Below are 12,791 nucleotides of genomic sequence, written 5' to 3' on the forward strand. Positions count from 1 at the left end.
AAAACACAAAGAAAAGAAAAAAGAAAAAAGAAAAAAAAAAAAAAAAAAAAAAAAAAAAAAAAAAAAACGTCACACATAAAAGAGTAAATTCAAAGACAAAGACCATGATGTTGACATCACAAAGACCTCTATTGCCCTTTAACATATTGTCTCAGAAATCTCATACTTTCAAGACACCAAGATTAGCACTTAACCAAGAATCACATCATCAAGATATTCAAGAGGTAATTACAAAATATAATCCACATATAAGCATGTAAGACTTGGGAGTAAACAATGGTGGTGAGTGGAGCTCAACATATTTCAAACAAGTCATGATTCAAACCTCACATGGATATATCACTCTTTCTTCTCTAAGATTCAAGGCTCATGCTTAAAAGCTTATAATCACTCAATTATATGTGAGAGAAAATATTTTGAGGCAATCAAATAGCTCACATATATAAGAAACAAAAAGCACTTTGTGAATATAATTTTTTTTTTTTTTTTAAAAGATCTCATGAAAGATATCAACTACTTGCACGAATGGACCCAAGCCATATGTTCAACTCTTGTAACTCATCTCCACATCAAAGGCTGTCCCATCTTAAGGATCAAGAAGGTCTTCTCAAAGGTTGTAATGGGGCTAAGGCTCAAGGTTTTAAGAAATGAAAGGGTAAGGAATTTTAACAAAGTATCCTAAAAACCTAGCAGAGCTCATGTTGATGTAGAGAGACTTCTAGAAATCCACCAAGGCATAACGTCATACTCATGAGGCTTTATAAAAGGGCTTAATGTCTTCATCTTCATTCTAAACTCCCTTTGATTCTAGTGAATTGGACAAAGACCAAATTTTTCGATAGTGGGCCTTCAATTCAAAACAATCTCCAAACTCACCAAGTATGGGGGACTAAAATCCATAAACATTCTTTTTTTTTTATATTTTTTTATTTTTATTTTTTTTTAATTTTTTTATGGACAAGTCTACCCCCACACTTGAATTTTCACCTCTTCTTAATCCTTGTCACCATCATGTAGTAAGTCTCAAAAGATAGCTCCACTAAGTTTTTAGAACAAAGGGTAGGATTATAACTATACTAAGGTTCAGGGGTTAAGGATTTTTAGGGTGATGAAAGAAAAGGCTTAATGTAGGCTCAAAGGGGTTTATCTAAGGGGGTCCCACGACGGGCACAAATAGGGACACAGGCTTATTTGGCAATGGTGGTAGTTCCTAGGTGCCTCTATCCTTTCCAGAATCAGGGCCATGTATTGACAAAACGTCTTAACAAGCACAAGAGCGAATTCTAGCATTCTCTAGTCCATTAAACTTAATCTATGGCATGTAATCAATCAAGATGAAAGAATAATGAGATCAACAGAATCATCGCCAAGAAAATAAGAGTATAATTCATTTTTTTTTCCATTAATCACTCAACAAAGAAAGGGCACATGGCTCAAATTCTCACAAGGGTTATTATGAATCATAACTTATCATCCACATGTTCATATTCTGTACCAAAGTTACGCATGCACCATATCTACTACACATTCATATGCTTTTCATAAATCATAATTAACCAAAGAATATCATCAAATATTATCCCAATCTTGTGATCCTCTTTTAGCCTTAATTTCAGAGATATAAGCTCATCCTAGACAGTTAAAAGGGCATCCTATGACTCAAAAATAAAAACAAAGGACTAAGACTCAATAAATAAAATCAACGAAATTTTTTTAATTTTTGACATTTTTCGATTTTTTTGTATTTTCCAATATATCTGACTCAAAATAAAAGACTCAAATATAAATCCCTTCCCCCACACTTAAATATTGCATTGTCCTCAATGTAATCAATCATAAGCATGCAATGAAACAAATAAGCATAGATAGAAGACATTTATGAAAATAAATCCTAAAATAAAAACAAAAGAGAAAAAAATAAAAAATAAAAAGAGATAGGGAAAGAGAAAGCAAATCTGTGTAGGTAGACTCCTTCACAGCTACTTCTGAATTGGGTTGCCTCCCAAGCAGCGCTTGAGTTTAACGTCTTTCAGCCAGACAGAATAGAAATTAGAAAGTTAGTAACTATAATTAACTAAGAAATACAAAATATACAATTTGGGAGATATTTTTTTTTTTTATTTTTTTTATTATTTATTTATTTTTGTTTTTTTTTTTTGTAAAAAGCTGAATTTAATAAGACTGAATGAATGCATTTTATTTTATTATTTTTTTATTTTTTATTTTTTATTTTTTTTATTTTTTATTTTTTATTATTATTATTATTATTATTTTTTTTTTAAAATATAGGACTCAAAATGAAAGACAAAAATATTTATAGGATTCAAAATGAAAGACAAAAATATAAATCCCTTCCCCCACACTTAAATATTGCATTATCCTCAATGTAATCAATTAAAAGCATGCAATGAAATAAGTAAGCATATAGGGATGGAATTTACGAAAATAACTACTAAAACAAAAAGAAAATGGAGGAGTAAAAGGGGAAGAGAAAGCAAATCTGATTATATTCTGAATTGGGTTGCCTCCCAAGCAGCGCTTGTATTTTACGTCTTGCAGCCAGACGGTACCTACATTAAATAAAGTTAGTAACTTAATATTAACAAAGAAATACAAAAAAAAAAAAATAATAATAAACAAGTAACTATGAATTACAAACTACAAGTATAATTAACAAGTATTTTGTACATAAGACACAAGTTAAGTACACAAGTGAGTATAAAACGTAAAAAGTATTTTTACAAGTATAAAGTGTGAAACAACAAAATAATTTACACGTAAAGAGTATGCACAAGTATTTCTTTTGTTATAAACATTATTGATATCAAATCTAATTCCAAGCGGTAAATCAAGTGGACGTGCGGCCCAAGTATAGTCGTCTAGACACAAAGTCCCTCCTACATCCGTTGGGCAACCTTACTGAAATGGCCAGGTAGGGGAGGGTGAACACGAGAGGAAAAATCCATTTTGGCATGAGCTAAGCCCATTTATAAGCACTTCTGGATTCAAAAACCCGTCATGAACGTTGTCCCCTTCCTAGACACCATCTCACATAGGATATTCTTACTAGGATGTAAAAGGTCCTAAGTGTGTTAGACAGTTCAATGAATGTTAATAAAGGCCGCCCTCAACCTTAAGGGACCTGAACTAGGTACCAATAAGGGGTTTAGGCCAATATTAATAAACACGACTTCACCTATTCCTTCTTTAATTTACAACCTACAATTAAATTCGTATTCAACAATAAAAAAAAAACAACCTAGTTAATTTAAACTAAGTATCAAACAGTTTATATACAACAATTATAAACAAAAACAAGTGATTTTTCAATCCCCGGCAACGGCGCCAAAAATTGATACGCTCAAAGCAAGCGCATAATTTAACCCTGAAAAGATCGTTAGTAGTATAAGCAAATAGGGATCGTTCTATTCCGGGGATTGAGGGTACACCTGTCATTGTCAAACAATTAAACAATTAAAATTAAAATTAAGTATAATATTCACAAATGTATTCACAAAATATAAACATTTTACACGAAAAGGGGGGATTTTGTTTTTGGTTTTTTCGAAAATGAAACTAAGTTAACAAAAACAATTAAAATGCAAAAACATAAAAATACGAATGGAATGAAGGAACAAAGATCAAAACCGAAACTTATGATTAAAATTGATTCAAACCCTAATATTGTTCATCTAAGTCATGAGAAAGGAGTTGATCATGTGAAACATTCGAAAGCAAATGAATTCCCATTTTTTACTTTTCAATGCTAATTAACCTAAGCGAAAGCACCTAGATTAATCCTATCAAACATGCAATCAAACCCTAGAAAGCTAGTCAATCATGTCATGTTTAACGCATTACACATAGAGAAAGGCTATCAACTCAAGTGTACAACTTAGTATGGAAAAGTCCACCTAATTGCAATTCTCTTTAATTAAATTCGATCTTTGTACAAAACCTTTACTACTTTGATTCAAGTTTACACAAAACGAAAAGTCGATTTCATGTTCTTAAACCTAGCACCATTCATATCGAAACCCTAAGTGTTTGCAACCACATAAGATTAAAATACAAAAGTTATCTATAACGCAAATTTAATTAAACAAACCCACATAAGCAACTCTCGAATCACAATATATGAATCTGAAAATTCTCAATTAATCATAAAAATTCCAGAAATAATACTTTGTTCAAACATATATGTCAACTAGTTCATAACCAACGAAATTCAAAGCAAAGGTTACAAAGGAGAATAGGATTACACCGTGGATGAAGATGAGATGGATGATTCACGTTGTGGATTCTTGAAACTCGAAAGCAAGCTTCAAGGATGGCTATGGATGGAAGTGCTCACGGCTTCTCTTCTTCTTCTTTGGCCTTGCTTGAACTCGTGGAGATGACTAAACTTGAAACTAGAGGATGGAAAGGAAAATGGAAAGGAAATGGAGAGACAAAGAAGATGGAATGGATGAAGGAATGTCCTTTCTTCTTTGTTGTAGCCTCTATTTATAGGCTACCAAGCAAAACTATTTGGATTTAAACAAATGATGATATGTTAGGTTTGAGCATTTAAACATTAATGGAATTTATTAGGTTTGAATATTTAAACACTAATGGAATTTGTTAGGTTTGAATATTTAAACACTAATGGAATTTGTTAGGTTTGAGTCACTTTCTACTCATTTTTCCTTCAATTAATTCTCCACCAAGACTTCAGATTTTGCCCGTGACTTCTTCATATGAAATGATCCATCATGAGTGTAGATCATTCTGTAAAATTTTCAGAATTTATCTCCATGTGTTTGGGCCGGAATTTCTGCTGGACTCCTTACAGGTCCAGTTTTCCAGTTTTGCTTCTGCAGAAAATTGGGCTGACTGTTTGAAGGCCTTCCACTTTTTTTTGGCTCTTGCACTCTTCATAAGAAATGTTTCTTAGGATGTCTAGAATGGATCTGGAAGGTTTCAGCTCATTTGAAGTTCATTTGGTCAGGTGGTCGCTCCTTCTTCCTTGCTTGGCTTGGTTTCTCCTAGCCGGAGTAGGAAAATGTGTAAAGTTGACCTTTTTAGTGCATTTCCATTTTTCTCCATCATTTTATGGACCTAACACTTATTTCATCATCATCTACTCCAATGTACCTAAAAATAAAAATTGAATTAAAAATCGATTCGTTAAGGAATTAACTAAGCAAAATGTGAGGAATTAACTATTAAAATACCACATTAAAATGCTCCTATCAATGGGATCCACCATCACTAATGAGAACTCTAGGCATTCCAAACCTGCTAAAGATGTTAGACTTGATAAAATCTGCAACAACCTTAGAGTCATTAGTTCTAGTGGCCTTTGCTTCCACCCATTTGGAAACATAGTCCACTGCAAGTAAGATATATAGAAACCCAAAAGATGAAGGGAAAGGTCCCATGAAATCTATGCCCCAGACATCAAATATTTCAACAGTTATGATATTGGACAATGGCATTTGATCTCTAGAACTTAGATTTCCGGTTCGTTGGCATCTATCACAAGTTAAACAATATGTATGTGCATCCTTAAATAACGTTGGCCAAAAGAACCCAGACTCTAACACCTTAAAAGCAGTCTTTTTAGACCCAAAGTGACCCCCACATGCTTTAGAATGGCAAAACGAAAGTATGGCATTATGTTCATGTTCAGGCACACATCTCCTAATCAGTTGATCAGAGCAAGATTTCCACAAATAAGGTTCATCCCAAACATATTGCTTAACATTTTTCTTAAGCCTATCTCTATGAGCACGTGACATGGTATCAGGAATCTTCCTAGAAACAATATAGTTCACAATATCAGCATACCATGGTTCACTTACCTGAAGTCCAAAAAGCTGCTCATCTGGAAACGTCTCCACCAGAGGGAGAGGGTCTTCTGCATGTACCAAACGACTCAAGTGGTCAGCTACCACGTTTTCACTACCCTTCTTGTCCTTGATGTCAACGTCAAACTCTTGCAAGAGTAGGACCCATCTGATAAGCCTTGGTTTCGCCTCCTTCTTGGTCATCAAGTACTTCAAAGCTGCATGGTCAGTATAAATAATTACCTTGGTACCAAGTAAGTAGGAACGAAACTTTTCAAGGGCAAAAACAACTGCAAGGAGCTCTTTCTCTGTGGTGGAATAATTCATTTGTGCATCATTCAGAGTCCTTGAGGCGTAGTAGATGGCATAGGGTCGTTTGTCCTTCCTTTGCCCCAAAACAGCTCCAACTGCATAGTCAGAGGCATCACACATCAACTCAAAGGGCAAGGACCAATCTGGAGGGAGCATAATGGGGGCTGACGTCAACAACTCCTTAAGCTTGTCAAAAGCATCTTGACACTCTTTGTTAAAGTGGAAGGGCACATCCTTCTGGAGTAGTTGACATAGAGGTCTCGAAATCTTGGAGAAGTCCTTGATAAACCTCCTATAAAAACCTGCATGGCCAAGGAAAGAACGAATCTCTCTCACAGAAGTGGGAGAGGGTAAGTAACGCACAATATCAACCTTGGCCTTATCGACCTCTATTCCCCTAGCAGAGACAATATGTCCTAAAACTATGCCTTGTTTAACCATAAAATGGCATTTCTCCCAATTAAGTACAAGGTTAGTTTCCATGCAACGTTTTAGAATTATTTCCAGATTATTAAGACAATCATCAAAATTCTTTCCAAAAACTGAAAAGTCATCCATGAATACCTCTATGATTTTCTCAATATAATCTGAAAAAATACTTACCATACACCTCTGAAAGGTACCTGGAGCGTTGCAAAGGCCAAAGGGCATGCGTCTATAGCAAACGTCCCAAAGGGGCAAGTGAAGGTTGTCTTCTCTTGATCTTCATTGGCTATGGCAATCTGATTGTAGCCTGAATAGCCATCCAAAAAGCAGTAGTAGTCATGTCCAGCTAGGCGCTCAAGCATCTGATCAATGAATGGAAGAGGAAAGTGATCTTTCCTTGTTGTTGCGTTGAGCTTCCTGTAATCAATGCACACTCTATGACCTGTGACTGTCCTTTGGGGCACCAGTTCGTTCTCAGCATTCTTCACTACAGTTACCCCAGATTTCTTGGGCACAACCTGAACTGGAGAGACCCACTTGGAGTCTGAAATGGGGTAGATCACCCCACAATCTAGGAGTTTGATAACCTCCTTCTTCACAACTTCCATCATTGGAGGGTTGAGACGACGTTGAGCCTCTCTAGTGGGTTTAGACCCCTCCTCAAGAAGTATCCTATGGACGCAAGTTGTAGGGCTAATTCCCTTGATGTCCGCCAATGTCCATCCTATGGCGGTCTTGTGTTGCTTCAGCATCTCCACCAACTTCTCTTCTTGTGTTGCTTCAGCATCTCCACCAACTTCTCTTCTTGTGGGTATGCATTGGATCTGTCAGCTAACTGGATGATAACATTATCAGATTTAAGTTCCCCTAGACCTAGGGTTTCATAAACAGAGTAGGGCATAACATTAACAGATGCACCTAGATCTAGCATGGCATTCTTAAATCTGGAGTTACCAATAGTACATGGAATAGTAAAGCTTCCAGGATCCTTACATTTTGGAGGAATCTTCCTCTGAATCAAGGCAGAAACGTTCTCACTTACCTTTACCACCTCCTTTTCACGGATTACTCTCCTAGTAGTGCAAAGCTCTTTAAGGAACTTGGCATACTTAGGGACTTGCTTGATGGCCTCTAGGAGGGGTAAGTTTACTTGCACCTTCTTGAAAGTTTCCAAGATAGCTTGGTCACTTTCATCCTTCTTTGATTTAGCAAATCTGCGTGGAAAAGGCATGCAAGAAGAAGAAGGGTTAGTAAAAACCGAATTGGATGAGTTAGAATTAATACCTTGAATATCCGGTTTTGCCTTTGGTGGTGAGGACGCCTTGATTTCTTCCTTGGACGTTGCAGGGTCCTTTTCAATTCCCAACTTTGTGGGTTCATGGCCTTCCTCAATCTCTATGCTTACTTGGGCTTTCTTGGGTGGCTTGGGTTGATCCACAAATGGCCTTCCACTCCTTGTAGTCACAACTGATGCATTCTCCACATTACCCTTAGGATTAGGTATTGTGACACTAGGGAGCTTCCCATTCTCATGAATCTTGCTCATGAAATCCACAACTTGGCCCATCTGCTTCTTGAGCTCTGCAATGTCCTTAGTATGGGTCTGTTGTCCTTGGATCAAAGCCTGAGTAGAGTTTGTCAAGGCTTGTGTAGAAGCAGTCAAGGCTTCCAACGTCTTATCATAATGGGAATTGGAATTCCCAGAGTTCTGTTGAGGAGGAGGCATGTAAGGAGCTTGAGGACGTTGAAAAGTAGGCCCTTGAGGACGTTGAAAGTTCCCACCAAGAGGATTCTGAACATTGTCATTGTTGGTCCACTTGAAGTTGGGATGGTCCCTCCATCCTGGGTTATAAGTATTGGAATAAGGGTCATGTCTAGGACGTTGAGGTCCTCCCTGATATCCTCCTTGAAATCCTCCTTGGTATCCTCCAATAGCATTGGCAGATTCCCATCCTCCATTTTCATTGAGTTGAGGGCATTGATCAGTAACATGCCCTTGCATAGAGCATACCCCACAAGCTATTGATGCACTAGGTCCTTTGGAACTTATGACTTGGTTCATGAGCAAGGTGAGCTTATTCAGTTGATCCTCAATGGCATTGTTCCTACCCACTTCATGTACCTTTCGAATGGAGTGCCCTATACCCTCGTATTGTTGACTGTTGAGGGCACGATTCTCAATAAGTTCCTTTCCCTCTGCAGGTGACTTGTCCACAAAAGCTCCTCCAGCTGCAGCATCAAGCATTTGCCTCTCTAAGGGTAAGAGTCCCTCATAGAAGCATGTCAGTAGGGTCTCATCCTTCATCTGATGTTGAGGACATTGAGCAAGTAAGGAGTTGAACCTCTCATAATAGGCAGAATAGGACTCATCTGGAGCTTGTTCAATTCCACTAAGCTTCTTCCTGAGTGTGATGACCTTGGAAGCTGGGAAGTATCGTTCCAAGAAGGCCTTCCTCATAGTGTCCCAAGAGGTGATACGTCCAGCAGGAATCTCATATAGCCAATCTTTGGCTCTGTCGGCTAAGGAAAATGGAAATGCCTTCATCCTTAGAATGTTCTCATCTGCTCCTTGTGGTTGCATGTTAGAACACACAACCTGAAATGCCCTAAGATGCTTGTTGGCGTCCTCCATAGGGAGCCCATGAAACTTAGGGAGTTGGTGCAATAATCCACTCTTCAGCTCAAACTCTGCATTTCTTCCTGCAGCAGGGGCAGGGTACACAATACCTATAGGGGGTCCTCCCTCAACTGTTGCTGTGGATAGTTCCCTAATGGATGCCATTCTCTCTTCTTGAACTTCTTCAGGTGGTGGTGAAGGTGGTGGTGTAGAGTTAGACGAAATCACAGGTGAAGGTGAACGTGAAGGAGGAGATGGGGTAGGTGTAGGTGATGTAGATTCCTCAGAAGGATAGATTCTCTTCCCTTGCTCGTTAAACTTGTACTCTTTGAATTGCAAGGAAGAAGGTCTTCTGTACTCAAGTGTAGGAGGATTTTTCAAACGAGCGAGCCTTTCTTCAATCTCTTGTATGGTAGGGAGTTTAGAAGACTCGGACATTCATGGAATTCCTGAACAACATTAAGATGTACAAAAGTGAGTAACTTACGAAAATAAACAAAATACAAGTTAATATTTTCATACAAAAACGTCACTATTCACAATGCAACAAAAGAGACTTACAAATTTTGTACAAGTAAGAGAAGTAAGAAAACAGACCAATTTACAAATGAAAGTTATGTACGAGTATTTTATTTTTGTCATGGAAATGTCATAAACAAAGTTAATAACTCAATTGATTCCAAGTTGTAAGTCGAGCCCAATAGAAACCACTACTATTGGTGAGCTACGATATAGGGATAGTCGCTTAGACATAAGTCACTTTCCTTTGTTTCAGAAGGCCAGATAGCCAGATTAAGAGGTAAGTGAGAGGGAGGACTCATTTTGGTGATACTACGGAGGCTACTCCCTCATTGAGGTTTACGCCCCTATTGGCTACTTCCACATTGTGGTTTACGCACAGTCTGTAGTATCTCTGAGATCCAATTTGAACCCATCACCCAGGGTCTCAACCTAAGACACCATCTGTAATGCCCCTTACTCAGCTTGGAAATTACTCATGTGTTAAACTGTTCTCCAAGTGCTAATAAAGGCCGCCCTCAACCTCATACGACCTTAGAAAGGTACGAATGAAGGGTTAAGGCCAATATTAACAAAAGGGCCCTTGTCTACTCATACGATTTTACACACTCACAACAATTAAGTAATTAACAAAATTTATAACTCCATTTTATTTTCTTTAATTCTATTTCTTTACAAGTATAATTAGACAAAACACAAAACTTTCACACAAAGTACAAAACGTCACTATTCACATCTAATTAACTTTTTTTTTTTCTTTTTTTTCTTTTTTTTTCTTACAATTATTTTCAACACTTAGGTACGGGAACAGGGAATCTCAGAGTGCAATGGGCTGTAACAGCTTCCTTTCCGAGATTATGTTTAATCCAATATACCTTAAGTGTCACAACAATTTCTTACATTTTTTTTTTTTTTTTTTTTTTTTTCATAAATATTATTGATATCAAATCTAATTCCAAGCGGTAAATCAAGTGGACGTGCGGCCCAAGTATAATCGTCTAGACACTAAGTCCCTCCTACATCCTTTGGGCAACCTTACTGAAATGGCCAGGTAGGGGAGGGCGAACACAAGAGGTAGGATCCATTTTGGCATAGGCTACTCCCTCATTGAGGTTTACGCCCATTTGTAAGCACTTCTGAATCCAGAACCCGTTATGAACGTTGTCCCCTTCCTAGACACCATCTCACATAGGCTATACTTACTTGGATATAAAAGGTCCTAAGTGTGAAGACAGTTCAATGAATGTTAATAAAGGCCGCCCTCAACCTTAAGGGACCTGGACTAGGTACCAATAAGGGGTTTAGGCCAATATTAATAAACACGACTTCACCTATTCCTTCTTTAATTTACAACTAACAATTAAACTCGTGTTCAACAATAAAAATAACAACCTAAGTAATTAATTAACTAATTTTCGACAATTACAAAATAATTAACAAGTAATTTTTTTTTTTTTTTTTTTTTTTTTTTTTTTTTTCGGTCACATTATAAACAAAACACATATATTAACAATATAACAAATGATTTTTCAATCCCCGGCAACGGCGCCAAAAATTGATACGCTTTTTGCAAGCGCATAATTTAACCCTGAAATGTCATTAGTAGCATAGAATAAATAGGGATCGTTCTATTCCGGGGATTGAGGGTACACCTGTCATTGTCAAACAATTAAACAATTAAAATTAAAACAAAGTATAATATTTACACATATGCACATTATTTACGAATAAAATGGGGGTTTTTTATTTTGGTTTTTCTGAAAATTAAACTGAGTTAACAAAATAATTAAAATGCTAAAACATAAAAATATAAATGGAATGCAAGAACAAAGATCAAAATCGAAACATATGATTAAAATTAATTTAAGTTCATCATTGTTCATCATAGTCATGCAAGAGGAATTGATCATGTGAAACGTTCAAAGCAAACAATTTCCCATATTTTACTTTCAACGCTAATTAATCTAAGTGAAAGCACATAGACTAATCCTATCAAACATGCATTCAAGCCCTAGAAAGCTAGTCAATCATACATGTTTAACGCAATAAGCATCTAGAAAGGCTATCAATTCAAATGTGCAACTTAGTATGAAAAAGTCCACCTAATTGCAATCTTCTTTGATTAAATTCGGTTTTTGTACAAAACCTTTACTACTTATTGATTCAAGAACACAAAACCAAAAAGTTGATTCATGTTCTTAAATTTGTAGCACCAATTATATAAAAACCCTAAAAGTTTCGAACCCTTTAAGATTAACATACAAAAGATTTCTTTCATGCAAATTTAATCAAACACTCACACATAAGCAACCATAATTCGCAAAGTATGAATCTGAAAATTAACTATTAATCATAAAATTTCAGAAAACAATACTTGTTCAAACATATGTGTCAACTAAGGCATAACCAACGAAAATACAAACAAAGTTACAAGGAAGAATCGAATTACACCAAGAGATGGAGATGGTGATGAACGAAAAGGTGATGTGGTCTCTTGAATTTCGAAAGCAATCTTCAAGGTGGAGGATGGATGGTGTTCACGGCTTGTCTTCTTCTTCCTTGGCCTTGCTTGCACTTCGTGGTTGCCTTAGAGGATGGAGAAGAGCACGGCTAGGCTAGAGAGCTTTTCTGAATTTTTCTAAAGTTGTAAAAAACAAAGGAAGGGGAACCTTTGACGTTGAGAAGAGGAGAGATTATATAGGGGACGGCAACTTGGTCTCCAAGGCCGTGTAAAACCCTAGAGAAACTCACGGCAATTCTTGTTAACTCCACATAATTCCTCCCAATAGAATCTTGCCAAGTAAGCCCTATGACGTGTCTCAACCAATCACATAATTTCCTAGAATATTTCCCTTGATTTTCTTGCCGAAATTCTTGAGATAATTTCTGATTTTCTGTTTTTAAATTCGGCCAAAACTCTTTAGGGAATGTAGGAATGTATCTAGACTCCTTTTTGGCCGTTTCTTGGTCTCCACACTTTGGCTTTCCTTAAAACTCTCCCCTAGAATCTCTCTTTGCCGAATTCTCTAGGGTTTCTTCATGTATATCACGGCAATTCCTTCTTTTCCTCTTGGCTTGGACGGCAA

General features: G+C 36.8%; 1 long non-coding RNA gene and 1 pseudogene across 1 annotated transcript; both read right to left on the bottom strand.

Moving 5' to 3' along the window:
* Nucleotides 1-2,831: 2,831 nt before the first annotated feature.
* Nucleotides 2,832-4,731, bottom strand: LOC133734823 (uncharacterized). Its single transcript, XR_009858600.1, has 2 exons — nt 4,263-4,731; nt 2,832-3,449 (listed from the first exon to the last, which is right to left on the bottom strand). It is a non-coding gene; the product is annotated as an uncharacterized LOC133734823 (long non-coding RNA).
* Nucleotides 4,732-6,011: 1,280 nt separating this feature from the next.
* Nucleotides 6,012-12,791, bottom strand: part of LOC133730629 (uncharacterized) — a 93,632-nt pseudogene continuing 86,852 nt past the window's right edge.

The sequence above is a fragment of the Rosa rugosa genome, chromosome 2 (assembly GCF_958449725.1).
Source record: "Rosa rugosa chromosome 2, drRosRugo1.1, whole genome shotgun sequence".
In the NCBI taxonomy this organism is placed as follows: domain Eukaryota; kingdom Viridiplantae; phylum Streptophyta; class Magnoliopsida; order Rosales; family Rosaceae; genus Rosa; species Rosa rugosa.